Below are 17,838 nucleotides of genomic sequence, written 5' to 3'. Positions count from 1 at the left end.
GGTGACACTGGAAGGGGAGGCAGGAAATCCGTCCGTGGTGGTGTTCAAGGTCATGGGAGATGGAACATGTCTCACTAGGGTTGGGAGTCTCAGAGATATCCAAGTAAAGTTAAGGAAATTGTAATTACCCCTTTTTGTAGATGAAATGGGGACAGAGGTTAAAAAAGCAGCATCTGAATTTCATGGCAGGCTTTAATGGCAGCAGTTTGTGCCCTGGCAGCCAAGAAGCCAACAGCATCCTGGCCTGGATCAGAAACAGCATAACCAGCAGGACCAGGGCACTGATTGTCCCCCTGTACTGGGCACTGGTGAGGCTGCACCTCAAATCCTGTGTTTAGCTCTGGGCCCCTCACTACAAGAGAGACATTGAGGTGCTGGAGCGGGGCCAGAGAAGGGCAATGGAGCCCAGGTGTGATGGGGAACGGCTGAGGGACCTGGGGGGTTCAGTGTGGAGAAGAGAAGGCTCATGGGGACCTGATCGCTCCCTACAAGTGACTGACAGGAGGATGGAGCCAGGTCTGCTCCCAAGTAACAAGGGATGGGACAAGAGGAAACGGCCTCAAGCTGCACCAGGGCAGGTTTAGATGGAGCTGAGGAACAATTCCTGCCCCAAAGGGTGCTCAGGCATTGGAAGTGCTGCAGTCACCGTCCCTGCAAGTGTTCACACACCCTCAGTGCCGTGGGTTAGTGGTGGCCTTGGCAGTGCTGGGAACGGTTGGACTTGGAGGTCTTTCCCACCCTGGTTGATTGTATGGTTCTGTGCTTCTGCCCCAGAGACAGGAGCTCCAAGCTCATGCATTGTTCTTGTAGGGAAAGTAGAGTTTTCAGACTATGAAATCCCATTTTATCCTTGTGCTAAGAGCGTAAAAACCTCCTTAAAGCATTTCCCTTGGAGTTTTGTTCGAAGGCTGTTCTCTAGACCTGATGTGCAATGTATTTTTGGCTGATGTTTTAACTGAAAAAATGGGTTTCTGACTTTAACTTTAGCAATTGCCCTGCTTTAATTTCTTTTCTTTTTCTAAGCTATTTCATGTAAATTGAAGTCTGTAGAAATAGCAGTTAATTATAGTCAGCTCAGAGTTAGGCCTGAAATAGGTCACATGCTGTTTGGAATAAAACACACTGGAAGTTATTAAATCTGTGTTGTTGGGCTTGAAATACCTTCTGGGGTGTTTGATCCTCCCCTGGCTGCTGCTGTTCCAGTTTGTTCTTATCTACCAGGGCTGCACCATCAGGTGATGATCAAGTGAGGATGTCTCTTCTAAAGGAAAGAAAGAGGCTGTGAAACTGTTGGGCTTTCTGTCTTTAACACTGGGGCTGAAACCTTCTTTCACTCCTATCTATTTGAGACCAACTAAACTTCTTCCTAAGGGTTATCTGAGTTCCCAGGGGGAAGATGGGCTGTTTGCTGTCATAGAAAACAACTAATCTTCAACTTAATCATTCCTTTCCTTTTGCCTCTGGAGTTGCATTTCAGGTCCTGGCTTTCAAGGGAGTTTCTTTCCTATCCTGTTTAGAGGGGATAAGGATGGAGCTGCCTTGGTGAGTCAGCAGGATCTGGTTAACCCTCTCCCTTCTAGGGCTGTAGTGCTTTTCTGCTTATAGGTTGTGCTTCATGGGAATTTCTGCTTTGTGCCAGCTCATTTTTTTAATTGAATTCTTCTAAATGCTGTTGAATCAATGCCATTAAAGCAGCTTCACCAGTGACCTTGAGCAGAAGGGATTTCCAGCAGCGGAGCTTCTGTATTGAAGCACTGACTTCATGTCTGCACTTCCTCAGGTTCAGCTTTTCTGCGTCAACTCTTGTTTTGCATTCCTGATCCAGAGTCTCTGCAGTGTAAGCAGAAGGGGGATTCCTTTAACTTTGCAGAAACGAGGAGATGGGTAAATCCAACTGTCCTTTCCTCCTGTTCTTTCCTCCATCCTTAACCCCAGTTTCTGCTTTCTCGTTGCTGGTGGAGCCAGCTTGCGTGTTTGGGTAAGCCTGAGACTTCCCAGTCTGTCCTCAGTGTCCTGCATTGCTCCCAGTGGATTATCTGCTGGCAAGGAATGGGAGGAGGCAGTTGTGTTCATCTGGTGGTGTCACTGAAGGAAGGAGGCAGGGCTGACCTTGGGCAGCTTTCAGGAGCTACCCTGTTGAGCTAAAGGCTGTTTATGCTGGGTTAGTTTTAAGGATAAAGCTGGGGCTCAAAAATACAGTTGTGGATGCACACACAGGAAGATACCAGTGCAGCAGTCCCATATCTGATGTGGTGCATGAGGCCCTGAGCATCCTCACTGTAGAGGGTTGGATTTCTCCCAGTTCCCATCACTGTAAGTCTGTTGTTAGTGTTCTTCAGGCTTGCACATCCACAGGTAGCAGCGTGTAGCGGTTCTAGATCTGCATCTCCATCACAGAAGAGGTTAGGCTGCAGGTGCTGTCTCCCTTTAAATGATTTTTTTTAGAACATCTACGTCATGAAAGGTAAAATGTTGGAGCATTGAGGTTGTTTGACCTCAGATTTGATGGAAAACCCACCAAGTACAGAGTGGATTTGTTTTCCCTTGGCTGACATCACTGAAAATGGGGAATGGAGGCAGCTTTCCGTACTCAGCGTGACTGTGGAGTCGCAGAACGAGGTAGTTGGTGGTATCTTTCTGTTACAGCTTCAGAAAAGATGGGTAATGATTTCCCATCCCCTCTGGGGGCTTCTTATTTCCAACTCTTGTATTTTGAGCTGGGGTTTAGCAGGAGCTGTGAGGAAACAGAAGGAATGGGGATTTCTAGCAGCAGCTCTACGTGTGTTTAGGTTCCCTCAGTCCCACAGGGCTGCACAAGTGAGGGGTTGCCTCACTGTAAAGCCATGAGCACCTCTTGGTGAGTGTGGGGCTACGTTATGGTTACAGTGAGCTGCATCTCTACAAGAGGAGAGTAAAGTTTTCTAGTCCCTGGTTACCTATATATAGGTCAAGAGGCAGGTCCTGCAAATCATTCCTGTTTGTAGTCACTTCTATATGGAAAATTTTATAGGAGATGGTGTCCAGCTTTTCCTTCTCTTCATCTTTTGTGTTTCCTTCTGCTGTTCTTTGAGCTTTTACCACTGAAGGCTACAGGGATGTTTTGTAGAGAATATGATCTTTGAAAAGAACACTTGATGGAAGCAACTTGTGCAGGAGCAATACTCTCTGTAAAATGAAATCATTCATGGCTTTTAGCTCTTTAAAACCCCATCTTAATGCTCCTGCTGGGTGCCTTTCACTGGGAAGTAAAGCAGAGGATTAGTCAGCATCAGCTCATTAGGCAGCAGCAAAGTCTGTTTAAGCGACTCTGCCCTGATTCAGTTTCCATTCATAGGACTTGCCCATTGAAACCCAATGAAATAAGGACATCTTGATAGCATTGGAAATGTCAGAGCAAGTGTGAGGGGAGGCATCCTTAAAGGAGTTTTGCACCTGAGGAGGAAATGCAAGGTAATCCTGTGCAGTTTCCATACCCAAAGAGTTTTCCTGTGTTCTGAGTGAGGCTACAGGTTTACCTCCTGGTTTCTTAATAGCTCCAGTGGTTTGAAAGCTTTAATTCCACTCTATCCTTCTGAAAATGATGGGAGTGAAAGAGTTCGTGGAATCCAATGGTTTGGGTTGGAAGGGACCTTAAAGCTCATCCAGTTCCAACTCTCTGCCATGATCAGGGACCCCTTCCACTAGAGCAGCTTGCTCCAAGCCCCTGTGTCCAGCCTGGCCTTGAACACTGCCAGGGATGGGGCAGCCACAGCTTCTCTGGGTGTTCCAGTGTCTCACCACCCTCATAGTAGAGTTGCTGCAGAGTCTTTCCATTCCTTCAAGTTTGGGCTGCCTTGGGGTCCGTGTTGGATTGGCTTTGCATGGATCTGTGGCTGAGAACCCTTTAACACCCTCCCTTGCCCCCCAAACTGCTTAGCATCAGCTCCTGGCAGGCCTGAAGCAGGAGAGCACAGCTTTTGGGGTGCCAGGGTAGGTTGATGGAGTCTCAGGATCCAAGAAAACTGTGGTTTGCAACAGAGCACACAAGGACCAGGAGCAGTAGCTTCTGTTGGGAGGTTTGGCTTGGCCTTCACTTCATAAGAGCACTTCAGCACATACTTAACTGCACACAGACCTGTGTGTTCTGTGCTGAGCAGCTTGCTCTGACTTTGGACCTCGCTGAGGAATGCTGACACTTCACTTCATGTTTGCCTATAAGGACCAGCTGGATTTCACTTCTTGCCCAGTGGTTCCCATAAGATTACTTACAGCTGAGGAATTTGGGAGGAACAACTGAGCCTTTTCTCAGTAGAGATTATTCCAGTAAAGCTTTGCCAACTGGGGCACTGGGTCTGCAGAAAGGGAGGAATTGACCTTTTGTATTGAGCTTTATAAGGAACAAAAAGCAAACCATCTCTTTCTTACTAGAACGAGGGATCTTTGAGTTAACGTGGTATCATTTGAAACAGAAGGCATTGCTGGAGATCATCTGTCATAGATGAAATAGGTGGGATATGGTAGAGGAGAGGATTAAAGGGTTTTCTGCTTTTCAGACAAGACTGCTTTCTAGTGACAAGTGGTGTTAACACATCACTCCTGTTGCTGGTACTGGTAATGGACCAGTGAATTACTTTTTATGGCTCCCAGTTTCAAGGTAAGACCTTGAAACTGAGCCCACATGCAATCAGCTGGTGAAGAAAGGATATGGAACCAAGAAACACCCGTTCCTTTAAGTGGAACATCCGTTTTGGTGCCTGGGAGTCTGCCTGACCCTGTCACACAGGTGAGAAAAGAGGTAAAATCCCCTCTTTGTTCAGCTGGTGAGGAGCTTTTAGGAGGAAAGAGAAGGTTGGGTGACTTGGAGAAGGTGGCTGCAGCCTTGAGGCTGTTGAAGGGGATGAGGTGAGGCTGGGGTTTGGGGAACTGAGAGAAGGAAGCAACCAGGAGCGAGGTGGAATGTAAAGTGGGAGAAATCCAATTCCTCTTTACCTTTAGGCACTGTAGCAAGCCTGAATGTGGATGAGTTGTTTCCCTGCCTCCCACACCCCCTCAGGAGCACCAGCTGCAAAATACTTCTCTTTTCCAGTCTGTGGAGTACCAGAGGAGATGAGAGCCTGTTCTTCCCAGCGTTCAGACAGGAGATGCCTAGGGACATGTCTGCCAAACTTCCCAGCCAGCCTTCACTGCTGTCTTCCTCATTTGGAACATCCTCCCTGTAACAATAAAAGCAAATCAACAATTCACTTACACAGCGAGAAAATAACTGTTTCACTTGTCTGCCCATTGAAGACACCTTGGAAATGATGTTCTGCATGCAGATGAGGGCTTGGAGCTTCTCCTTCCTGATGCTGTGGTAGGCATATGGCAGTGTCATGTGGAATCAGGGTGACAGGTTCTGGTCTAGCAGTTCCCCCACATCGTTTCTGAGCATTCTGAAGCTTAAATATCCCGTTGTTTCCTAAATGTTTTGGGATGAGCTTTCCAAAGAGATCTTCTTTTCCTTTGGTTTTGTTCCTTGAAGAGAAGGTGCATTGTCTGAGGCAGTTCCAAGGTGAGTCACTTGTATATAAATAGAAGTGCTGAGCACACCAGGTAAGCTGCAGCGTGCAGAGGACAAGAATGCTTCAGAAGAAGGAAAGCTGCCTTATTAAAACGATCACATCATTGTAAACGCCTGTCCTTTGAGACTGCTGTCAAGGGGACCTGCCACAGCAGCTTTCCCCTTCGCCAGGCCCCTCCTTGCAGTGCAGGTTTCATTTGAAATGGTGCTCAGTGCATTTGTAGGACCACTGAAGCTTCAGGGGAGAGCACCCGGGGTGGAGGGAGCTGCAGTACAGATGCTTGCGATGTCAGTTCTGTTCCTACACGGTATTTCAGTTTGCCAGCACATGGTTCATGTCGCATCGACGTGGTATTATCAGATCTGGTGCCGTGCTGCAGGAGAGCAGAGGCCTGCTCACTCAGGGGTGCTGAAATCATTCAGGCTCTGACAGAGTTCTTAAGGCTTTATTCAGTTAGATGTGATAGGAAGAGCAAAAGGAGGCTTCTGGCAGGATGAAGCATGAAGGTGTCAGCAGGTTTGCAGGATAAAAGGCAGCGATTCAGTAGCTGTGACAAAAGGTCGATTTGTTGGTCAATGCAGACTCTGGGAGAGGTGTGATGGGGAAGGCAGAGGCATGTGGCTGGACTGGTTCATAGGGCAGTAGGGGTTTTGCACCCAGTGAACCTGCCCAGGTGCATTTTTCCATACATTACAGTGTTTCAGCATGCCCAAACTTCTCTTTCTGAAGAGCCTGCTCCCATTTAGAGGTAAGTTTTTGCTTATGTCTCTAACTACCCCTACAGATTGGGCTGGTGTTGGAGTTGTTTGTTCTTTGCAATAACATCCTTTAAATCTTTGGCAAAACTTGAATACCTTTAGAGGCTCTTTCCCTGGGCGATTCTCACTTTAACATTCATGTTTTGAGTCAAAAAGGCATTTCAAGGCCATTTCATTTTCATAATCTTCATTTAAATGCAGTCCCTTGTACTATGCAAGTGATGATGTGATACACAGCTTACTAGGTGAGGGTTTGGCCCTATTGGAATATGAATTGAATCAGCTGTGAGTTATATTTGGTCTGTAAAACCAAGTCTGGAGCTTTTCTGTCGTGATTGAAACTGATGGGGATGGTCTGGATTTCATTTGCAGGTGTCAGGTCTCGTTGGTTGTAACTTCAGAGCAAATCCACAGACAAAAGCTTAGCAACTGGAGAGCTTACAGTGAGCTTGAAGCTTGAAAAGTAGTTGTATGTGTAACGGTGGTGCAGTGCACCAGGAGAGCTTAAATTGGCTTTATTCTAGAATATCTTGATTTATATCTAAGTATTTAAGATACAAATCATGTCTTTTATATATCATCATTTGGGAAATGATTCTGTGTTTCCCTGATGATAAAGCACAGGGTGCAGCAAAAAGGCTTTGAGACCCTTTGCAGAGGCATTAACTCTGGTTTAGGATCACAGCCCTGAAAGCTCGAAGCTGTCCTGAGCATCCCAGTAATCAACCTGTGTGCTTGCAACCTGCCTGGTGGTTCCCTAGCTTCATCCCTGAGGAGTTCTTCACAGTGCCTCTCTCTTCTCTTTGTCCTAGCACACACAGAAAAGGGACACTTGCTGAGGTCTTGTTGCTCTCAATTTCATACCGTAAATGTCAATCTGCTTGCTCAGGTTTGAAGGTCCGTTTGAGGGAGGAACATGACATTTTGCATCTGCTCCTTGTATTCCCAGAGCAGTTTCCAGATCCTCGTTGTGGCAAAAGTACCCTCTTTGTATAAAAATACTCCTCTGTAAATATTGATGATGAGAACTTCAGAGCACCAAATTGCAGCCTGTCTGTGCCAGGGCGTGATTCACCTCCTCCTGCACAGCACTTGTCACCCAGGCGTCTGGCACTCGGGTTTCTTTTTATACATTTGACTCGAACACAGGGATTTTGATGTCTTTTCTTTCCCTCCCTCCATTCCCTGTGAGTCCCAAGACATCTAAAAAGCCACATGGGGATCGGTGAGACTTCCAAGGTGTTGGGTCTGGATGTTCGCCTGTGAGGCTGGACAAGCAGGCACAAAAAGTGACTCCACGTTCTTGGTGCCCTGTTGATGTCCCATTTGCAGCATTGTTCCTCTTGAAATTGGGATTCCAAATGGAACTGGGGGCAGTCTGAGTGTGTTTCATGCAGCTGTGGTTGGTGTGGATACAAGAACCTGGTGTTGGAGGTCTGCTCAATACCCTGTGGTTCGCTCTGAAAGACTCCGTGTCTCTAATGATGCCTGTGCTCTCTTGTTAGGCTGTTTAAAGTGATGTTCTGGGTGGTGTGAGTTAGACACTTGTGTCCTCTCACAGTCCATGAAACAATTGACTTGGTTGGTGTAGGTCAGTGTTCACAGGCGAGCTCCAAGGGGCTTATTCTGGCTTAACCCAACAGGAGATGCAGTTTGCCTTCCTTTCTGGCCCCAGATGATGGGTTGTCTTCTTGCTGCTTTAATGAGAAAGAGAAATCTGGGTAGGTGAACCAAATGGGCTGAGAGGTGAGGAAATGGAGCTGGGTCTCAGGAGACCTGGGCTGTTGTCACTGTTTGTGATCAGAAAAGTCATTTCATTCCCCATCCCTTCATTTCTCCTCTGCCTTTTCAGCCATCAGATGTGCTCTAGACCCTTCAGAAGGCCAACTGTGTCCTACAAAGGGCTGTACTTAAACTAAACCCAGCCCTGCTGCAGAATCCTGAGCATGAAGACAAAACCCCATGAAATCCCCATTTCATTGCAATTACTGAGGAAATGCTTTAAATCTCTTTTCCAGTTGGTGTTTCATTTAGCTACCTGTGGCATTGTAGGTGATGATGGGTATTCCCTCACAGAGGTGGGAACCGGGCTCTGTTTGCTTTTGACCTGCTGCTTTTACACCTCTTGTGCTCATTACGTGCTTGAAACTCAATGAGGAAGCAGCTTCTTGGCCTTGTGGGGCCAATTTCCAGTTGTCTGTTTAAATCTGCACTATTGTGTTTGCAGCGAGGCTGGTTCAGAGGCCATTAAAGCCTTGACGTGCAAAGCATCAGTGGCTGTGCTCTCAGAACTCTGGGATCAATCGCTATTGAACTACTTCCAAGAGGCACTTTTCCCCCTTTGTTTCCTTTCCCCATCTCCCCCCCACACCAAAAAGGGCATTTTTTTTGCAGCCCATTTTCCTATTACATGCATTTAACAACTCTCCCACCAAACCACTCCCCTTGTGTGTTAGATGATGGGCAAAGCAGGGCAGTAACACCCTCTTCTGTATGGCCTTTCCCCCTGACCACAGTACTTGTGTGTTTTTCCTGCTGTACCATGCTGCTTGGATGTTGTTCTCCATGCAGAACTCCTGACAAACTTAACCAACAGATTCTCCAAGCTCTTCCTCAAATCTGCTTTTATTTTCTTGATGGCGCTTTGTGGGTTTATTATGCTTAAAAACATTGAGATTATACCAGTGGGGCAAGCGATGAGCAGAAATCTGTGCATCAGTGGATTCTAATGGGAGAAATTAGATGTCTTTTGCATTTTCTTTCCATTTGAGAACAAGAAAGAAAGTGTGATCTCTTCTTTGTGGTCAAAACAGCCATTTGATTCTTCTTTAGCGGCCTCATGGAATTCCCACCTCTGGGAGCTGGTGTGCACACATGGAGTTAGATCACCCCTGCTGCAGAGGACAGGCTGTGCAGTCCCAGTAGATACCTGTATGTAACCTCTAGGTGAAGTGTCTTAACAGTTGGCAGTTGTGTGTGAAGAGCAGCTGGTTGGAAAAGGGACTTGAGGAAACTAAAACAGGGGAAGTTCAGGTTAGAGGTAAGGAAGTTTTTCCCTGTGAGGGTGGTGGGACACTGGCACAGGGTGCCCAGAGAAGCTGTGGCTGCCCCATCCCTGGCAGTGTTCAAGGCCAGGCTGGACACAGGGGCTTGGAGCAGGCTGCTCTAATGGGAGGTGTCCCTGCTTATGGAACCGGATGAGCTTTAAAGTCCCTTCAAACCCAAACCAGCCTGGGGCTCTGTGATTCTATGGGATGCGGAGTGATGCTCAGAAATGAGAGGGATGGACGGGTGCGGGAAGCATCTGAAACGTTTCAGCTACTATGGAGTCTCTTCTGGTTCTAGATACGCAGATGCTCCAGTCACTTTCTGTTTCCTTCTTCCTGCTAACCTCTGGCACTGGAGAAAAAGTCACTCCCTCAGGTGCTGGCCTATGGGGGCTGAGAAGCTGTTAACCTTGGAGGACTTTGACCTGGTTGCAGTAAATGTGCCTGTGCCGATTGATCTGCTCCCCTGTTACTCAGACTTGGAGTCTGGATTTGGCCACCTTCCACCACAGAACGTCTCAAGCTGTGGCTCTCCTTCCCTGGCTCTGCAGGACACTTGCATCATCCCGGTTCAATGAAGAAGAGGCAGTGCTGCTCTCTTCCCCAGGAGATGGAAAGGTGGCAGAGTTCTTTACAGCAGTGTCGAGTGCCCAGCATCCTTCTCTGTTGCCTGCCTCTGCTGCTGAACCTGCTTCTGTCTTCTCCAAGTCTGGAGGTGATGCTGCCCCTCTGCTCTGCTCCTGTGAGACCCCACTTGCAGCACTGGGTGCAGGTCTGGTGTCCTGAGCACCAGAAGGACATGGAGCTGTTGGAGCAAGGCCAGAGGAGGCCATGAGGATGAGCAGGGGCAGGAGACCCTCCCATATGGAGCCAGGCTGAGAACACTGGGGCTGTTCAGGCTGGAGAAGCTGCGTGGAGACCTCAGAGCAGCTTCCAGTGTCTGAAGGGGGCTACAAGGATGCTGGGGAGGGGCTCTGCATCAGGGACTGTAGGGATAGGACAAGGGGTGATGGGTTCAAACTGAAACAGGGGAAGTTCAGGTTGGAGATAAGGCAGAAGCTCTTCCCTGTGAGGGTGCTGAGGCACTGGCACAGGGTGCCCAGAGAAGCTGTGGCTGCCCCATCCCTGGCAGTGTTCAAGGCCAGGTTGGACACAGGGGCTTGGAGCAAGCTGCTCTAGTGGAAGGTGTCCCATGCCCGTGGAAGGGGTTGGAACTGGATGATTTTAAGGTCCCTTCCAACCCAAACCAGTCTGGGACTCTATGGAACCCAAAACTTTTGTGGGGTAACCACCACGGCTGCGGTCCTGACAGTGCTGAATCCTGGCAGGTGGATTGCACAGACACACCTGGGACACAGCATTGCAAAGCATCCCAGCAAGCAGGAACTTGTGTGGAGCAGCACTTGCTCAGGCTGTTTGACAGAGCAGGAAAAGCAGTGCAGGGAATACTGGAATGAATCATCTGGTTCAGCCTCTGCCTCATGAGGCTGGTTCCTCTCTGCTTTGGAAGAAGGTTTCACCCACAGTAAGTTGCAAGGAGCACCTGTTTCTTCCCCTGGCAGGGATTCCACCCATGCAGATCATGGTTCATGACTTAAAACCTCACACCATGTGTCCCATCCATTCAGGATTTGAAGCTAGGTAGCTGCTCCTTAGCTTCCTCTTCAGGTGTTGTTCCTGGTCAAGCTGAAGTGGAAGCATCCTCTTGTAGTTTCACACCTTTTATAGACCAAAATGCAGATGAGAAAGTGTGGGTTTGAGTGTGGATGTGTCAGTCTTTACTGCATTAGTGTGTGCAGGAGTGTCCTAAAGCCATGCTGCACGGGTGCTTCTGCTCTTTGCACCAGGCTCAGCCTGGTCTCATGTTTAGGAGGGGGGAGATAGGGCACATTCTGTGTGCTTTTTGGCACCTCTAGCAATAGCACTGCTGCTGAATGTTCCATGTGAGGTCACAGCACTTGTATTTGACACCTTTGAAGCAAAAAAAGGCTTTGGGAGTTGAAGATACTCCATGTTATGTACCCAGTGTGGGAGGGGGTTCTCTACGCCTCAGTCACCCCCTTTCAGTCCTGATCTGAGGTGCTTGCAGGGCTGGGTTTTCACTGAGATCCTAAATGGTTTGTTGCCCTCTCCTTCTGCTCAATACCACATGCTCCCTGCAGCTCATTCATAGAGACATCAGTAACATACCTGCAGTAGGTCAGTTGGGCATCAAAAGAACAGCACCTACACCAAGAAGTCCAGCATGGCATAACTGTCATGGGGATGTAATAATATAGAGCTGTATAACTGGCCTTGGAAGATGGTTACCTGGGAGGGGTGCAGCAGTGGCAGTAGCTGTAGAAGAGTAGAGCCTGGAGCCTAGTTCTGGTCCAGGCAATGTGTCCCAAAGGAATCTTCCTTGGAATTGGAAGCTGCTGCAGCCTCCTCAGGCTTCCCTTTGTGGGGAAGGCGCAGCTTAAACCAGCCCTGGAGAGAGTCTTTGGATCTGAGCCATGTGAAAGGAGTGTCTGATGTGGTGAGGGGTTGAAAGGCTTCTACATGTGTTTTGTCAGCTGGAAACTGTAGTCTGGTTTCTCTTTCTTGGGCTGTGATACACCCAAAGACCCCCATTCTCTCATAAAGCATTGAAACAGGCTATGAAGTATGTGCTCTGTGGCTCAGGGAAGGCAAATGTCCTGCCATATGCTTCAGCAGAGAGCAGTTTGTGACCCGTGTCATCACTTAGCAATGAAATGGTTCTCATGTCGGGGCTAGCAGCAAGCTTTTCTTGTCAATATTGTCAAGTCATTGATTCAGAGGTATTAGATAATCTCAAGCATTGACAGAGGTTACATTTAAAACCCACTGTTGCTGGGCATTTTAATCCCTTTAAAGAGAATGGTGCTTAAACTCAGAGGAGCTCTGGAAGTTGGAATGAATGTGCTGGCAGAGGTGACAAGTTGGATCATCTTATTCTGTAAGTGCTCGACAGAAGTTGCTGTTAAAGTAGTCTGCAACAGGAGTTGGTGCTGCAGGTCCCCAGAGTGTATTTAGGTAGTAGAAAGCTGAACCGTGATGTAAATCCAGTGGTCATTCTTGCTATCCTTCTGTATCAAGCTGTAAGTGAGGAATTTGGTTGTGTCATAAAGAAGCTTTCCAGATTGGAGACTTGTGGTGATGTTTGATTCTGCTCTCCCCTCTGTTACCCCATGGATTCAGAGATTGAAGTTTTCCAACCCACTGCTAATTCAGCAGCAAACTGGAGCTTGCAGTTAGTGACGCGCTCTGCTCTGGCCTCTCCATCACAACCACCAAACCAGCTCCAGTCTGGGTCAAGATTCCAGGTTGGTTTTGCTGCTGTTGTGATCATTCAAGCCCTAAGTAAGGATAAAGTGTCTGTGTTAGAGAACTGATCCTTTGCTATCAAAACTTGGCTCCAGCAGAAGTCCTCCAGCTCCCGTGCAGCGAGGCTCTTTGTTCACATCGAACCTTAGCATGGTTTTGAGCCTGCTCTTTGAAGAGGTGCCTTACAAGCACAGTGTTTAAACTGGGACACTTGCTGTGTGTTTCTTAACTAGGGAATGGTTGTTAGCTAGGAAACACAGCACTTGTTACCGGTCAGCCATGGAATCCAGAGCATTGGTCTTGAAAACAACCTGCCTGCGGCTGAATTACCTGTACTCAAGTCAGAGAGGGCAAACCACCAGGTGAGGGATGCAGTCCCCATCCACTGTACTTGGGTCTCCGTCACCAGGAGGGGGAAGGAAGAGGGTTGTGACAGCTCCCGGAGCTCTACAGTATTTACCAAGGCAAAGTCAGGGTGGTTATTTCCTAAATGGGCATGTTGTTTCCTCTTCAGTTCTTCTATCTTTAACTTGTCCCACTCAGACGTGTCTGTTTTAGCGAAGCAAAGGGAAATTGGCATTGGGAGAAAAGGGTTTAGAAAGAATAATTAGGCTTTCTAGGCACAGAACAGGTCTAACCTGTTTGCTCAGGCTTTGCCAAGCTTGCATCTTCCCCTGTAACTGGCTCAAGGAAGGGCTGGCATGGCTCTGTCCTCCTGCATCAGGTTATTGTCTCTGGTGTACAGCATTTAACAAGCACCATTGACCCAGCCAGTGAAAACTAGGGGAGAATCCCCTTCCTCCACCTCCTGCTCACGCTCTGGGGGTGCAGGCCAGCACACACTGAAGCCAGGTCATGGGGAGCTCCTGGGATCCCCATCACTATCACCCTGTTTTCAAACTGGAGGAAGCAGAACAGCAGATGTGTTGATGCTACCCATCCAAGGTCGTGCACTCGGCAGAACCGGGCTTAGACTCCTGCTTTCGGGACTCTTACTGATCACAGTCAGAGTTGCTGAAGTTTTGCGTTGGGTAAAACCCTGCAGAGAGCAGGGAAGAACAAAGAAGTCCCTTTCGCTGCCTCTCCTCCTCCAGCTGGGAAAGGGTTACACTGAAATGCCTGCAACAGCCTCGGGAAAACATGAATCAGTGCGAGCAAGAGAAGGCAGAATGGGAACCCGGAATTGCGACCTAGTCTGTGCTTTTCATTGCTATAGACGTTTTTTTGGGGGGGGGATGTGTTAGTTAAACCCCATGTTTCCGAGGGTCGGGGCACAGCTGATGCTCGAGCAGCTCCTGTACGGTGTCGTTACCGGGTGCCTTTGTGCTGGGGTTAGGGGGGGACAGCATCATCCCTTCCTCCTCCTCTCTGTGCCTCCTGTTCCTGCAGAGCCAGAGTGTGAGTGTGAGTGTGAGTGCACACACGCAACACGGAGGGGAGGTACCGGAGCTGCTGCCGCTGCCGCCTTCCCCGCTGGGTCTCCGGCAGCAGCAGGGACAGGAGGAGCTGGAAGCGATGCTGAGGAATCGGAAAGGTCAGTGCTAGCCGTGCATCACCCGCTGAGAAACGCTCCTTGGAGCTGCTCCTGCCGTGCCTTCTTAACCCTGTGCTCTCCGAGAGGGAGTATTAGAGCGATACCGTATCTCTGAGGAATGGGATGGTGTCACAGTGTGTGATAAGAGATGCGGAGCATGACTTAACCAGGCAGAGCTGTCATTTCGTGTAGCAAATACACCTTCAGTTTAATGCTCAGCGTGTTTTGAAGCATATGTATATGACTGTCTTTTGAGTGGTTGAGTTATTTGAATGGAGAAAGGTTAATTGCCTCCTTCAATCAGGTTGCGTATGTAGGTTACAGTAGCATGCAGAAAGCACACCAAGTATAATCTTGCATCCCATTCTTCATGTGACACTAGTCCTTGAGGCGTTTTATGGTGAAGTGCGTAGAATGTGGTTGTTGGCATGACTGAAACATGCATTCAGAAAGCAAAAACGTCCTGTATCCTGTCTGTAGCAGAGTAGAGCACTTAGGTTGTGTGCAAACAGCAATAGTCACAAGGGCTCCGTGCTTAGTGGGCTTCCTTTCCTAACGGGGTGCTGCTGATCTGGTGGGGATTTAGGAGCAATGGGGTTGGAGGGCCAGGTTATGGTGGAGGTGGAATTCTTGTGGAATGAAGCAGTGCTGATTATCCTCATGGCGAATCATCCCCTTCACCCTGGGCTTGGGTTTGCACTGATGGGAACTAAGCCCGGTGCTGCTGCAGTTCACTTGGGGTTTTCTGCTTCAGGGCTGAGGGTGCATAAGGATTTACTGGTGGAAGAAAGCAAAAGGGGGACTTGGGGAAGCAGTGAACCAGTGTGATTGAAAACTTGCCGTTACCCCTACCTGTGTTACGCATCCAGGCTGCTTCTCCCAAACTCCAGGTTATTTCTGAGCGTAGCTGCTGGCAGCTGGTTCCTGTTTCACTGGGTAAGGGATGATAACAAAGTCCTGATAATTTATGCTAATCCCACCTCCTACAGCTCCCACTGCCAGGAACCGGAGGAGAGAAGCTCCAGCACTGCAACATTCCCCTGGATTTGGCTGCTTTTTCCTTCTCTCTTGAAGTATCACCACCCGTGTGTATGGACACACACACGCCATAGAGGATTTTGTGAGCAGGAACGCCATGGGAGTTTGGTGTGAATTCCCTTGGGAATGTGGAAAGTGACCTTTGTGAGTAGCTGGCAGCGTGAAGACCGGTACCACCAGCGCTGTGGCTGAAGCCAGCTGCAGTTTAGCAGTGCTCTGGTACAACCTCTGCGGTTCTCTTCCAAGCAGGTCTTGTAGCTCAGATGGAATCTGCAGCCCCTTCCAGGTCTGGCAGTGGTTGCACTGCTTGTGCAGGCAGTCCAGAGCATGACAGAACTTCCTATTAAAGACAGTTGAGTACCTGAAGAGAGACCTCTCCTCACGTCCCCTCAGTGTCCTCCTGTTTAGCATAGACATAACAAACTTGCATTGTTTCATAGAAGCAAGACTTTGATAGGGTTACAGAAGGGGTTTTAACTTCATACTCTCAGTCTAGAGATACTTGGAGCCTGCAAACATATTTGAGGTGAATATCCAGAAAGCAAAGGTGTGTATTTCATGCTCGAGCCTGTTCTTTGTGCTGGAGACCAGAGTGGGATTTACAGTGGGAATGGCAGGAGGGATTTGAACTGGTACCCCCTTGCTTCGAAGCACCATTTATATTCTTGGTTCTTCTGCATCCTGAGTTCATTCCTCCTGAAACTGAGTGTGAAATTTGTTATCCCAGCACCCCTGCAGACACCCGGGGTGATGCAATACCTGTTTTTCAGTCAGTTGCTTTTTCTTATGCAATCCCTAATCTAATCTGGTTTTCTTCCTGTGGGTAAAACAGCAGAAGTGCAACATTTATTGCATACTTACTAAGGCACAGTTTTGTTTCAAAGCTGATAGCAACCAGGGTGCTTTGTAGTGGCAAAGACTGCACTCGGTTCCAAGAGGAGGTGGCAGAGCCCAGCATGACCCTCTCTCTGTTCAGCCTCCTACGCCAGGAACAGCGTGGATGTGTTGGGTCATCTGTGTTAGATCATCCTCATGGCCTCTGCTTTAGTTTCTAAAGGGTTGCCCAGCCTTGCGTTCCCTTTCAGCGCAATTCCGCAGCTGAATGAACTCCTGAAGCATCCAGAAGATGACAGTGCGTTACTGCTTGTTGACTTGCATATTTACAGTTACTCTAGGTTCGTTTCCAAGCTCCTCCTTGAGGAGTGAAATCTCTGGTTAATCCAATTCGGGGAGGGCCTTGTAACGCTTTTTGACACTTCTCATGATGTTAAGGGCTAGAACTTCATCACAGCTCTTTGTTTTTTAATTCAGGCAGTTCAAGCTGGGGGCAGTTTTAGCTGGGTGATCACAAGCATCCTATTGCTCTTGTTGAAAGAAGATGACAGCTTTGTGGCCGTGGAGCTGTTACACAGGCAGTGGCAGTGGTTTGTGTTCTCTCAGCACATGAATTCAGTGCAGTGTGGGGTCCTGGTGGGATTTAACCCTGCTTAGAAGGGGGCAGGTCTGGTGTAATGACTCTCCACTTGGTCTGAGTCTCTGGCTGCAGCTCACTGTTGTAAACCCAATGTGACACATGGGTGAACTCTGGCAGTGTGTGTTCATTCTGTATTATACAGCACCTTTCCTGATAACAGCACTATTGAAACACCAAGTTTCCAAGCCTTCCCAGTCTCTTGTTCTCTGTGTGTTTTCTCTTGCTGATGATCTAATGCAATTACAATAGAATCTCTGTATTAGGTAAATGTGATTTGTGCCATAGTCTGTATCTCTCTGCAGCTTGTTCAGTCTCGAACTGTGCTGAGTTACACTGGGGAAGTGTAAGGACCAAGGCATGTTGTGCTTCCTTAAGGATTATGTAAAATCATGTTAGAATACCTATTTGTGTGAAAACTTACTTGCTCTTTAAATAAAGATGTGCTGGGAGAGAAATTCTGGGAACCAAACCACTGTATACCACGAGAGCAAGAGCCAAAAGGCAAATAAAAAGAGCACTCAACTCTTTACCACCTCTTTTTGATGGTTTCTCCTAATTCAGAATGATGGGAAGAGGGGCTGTGACACACTATTTCCATGTTTTCCATCAGTGAGACCAGAGTAAGGCTGGCATCAAACACGCTTGGACTGGGAATGAGTTTTAACCTCATGTGTCTTGAAACACTTGGTGTGTTTGGAACGTCGATACCCTGTGTTGCACACCAAGCATCTCACTTGGTACACTGCAAAGAAAGTGGCTTACTTCCCTACCCAGAGCCAGGACATGGGTTGCAACAAGTAAGAGGAGGAAATTACAAGGATGTCTCAATTTTGCATGGTTTCAGTTGCAGCACAGTGCTGACAGCTTCCCTTGGAACAGAGGACTTCCCTTATGCTACCAAGGGAGCTGCTTATGGGCACACATGAAAGTACTTAGATTCTCATCTATTAGTGACGGAGGGAAATGAGGCCAGTGAAACAGCATTTTCAGAGGATGCTTGTTCTGAAATCCAACTGTTTGTGGTTGCAGAAAGCTTCTAACTTCAGGCCCAGAAGGCTGACCAAATCCATGTTGGTTTTTTTTTTGTCTCCAGCCTAATGTGTTTAGTACTGCCACAGTC

At 48.1% G+C, this 17,838-nt stretch overlaps 1 protein-coding gene across 7 annotated transcripts in view; it reads left to right on the top strand.

Moving 5' to 3' along the window:
- Positions 1 to 17,838, top strand: part of ARHGAP32 (Rho GTPase activating protein 32) — a 172,876-nt gene that overhangs the window by 39,324 nt on the left and 115,714 nt on the right. The window contains exon 1 of one of the 7 annotated variants that reach the window (XM_061476052.1): positions 14,095 to 14,206. The exons of the other annotated variants lie outside the window; for them this stretch is intronic. The gene's annotated coding sequence lies outside the window, so the exon portion shown is untranslated. Of the gene's footprint in view, positions 1 to 14,094; positions 14,207 to 17,838 lie in introns of those variants that run through there. 7 annotated transcript variants of the gene reach the window in all.

The sequence above is a fragment of the Pezoporus flaviventris genome, unplaced genomic scaffold, assembly GCF_033815535.1.
Source record: "Pezoporus flaviventris isolate CSIRO_AGI_PZ_B2104156 unplaced genomic scaffold, CSIRO_AGI_Pfla_v1 ptg000093l, whole genome shotgun sequence".
NCBI classification, from domain to species: Eukaryota; Metazoa; Chordata; class Aves; order Psittaciformes; family Psittacidae; genus Pezoporus; species Pezoporus flaviventris.
The sequence above is the reverse complement of the archived record's forward strand: the minus strand, read 5'-3'. Positions and strand labels throughout refer to the sequence as shown.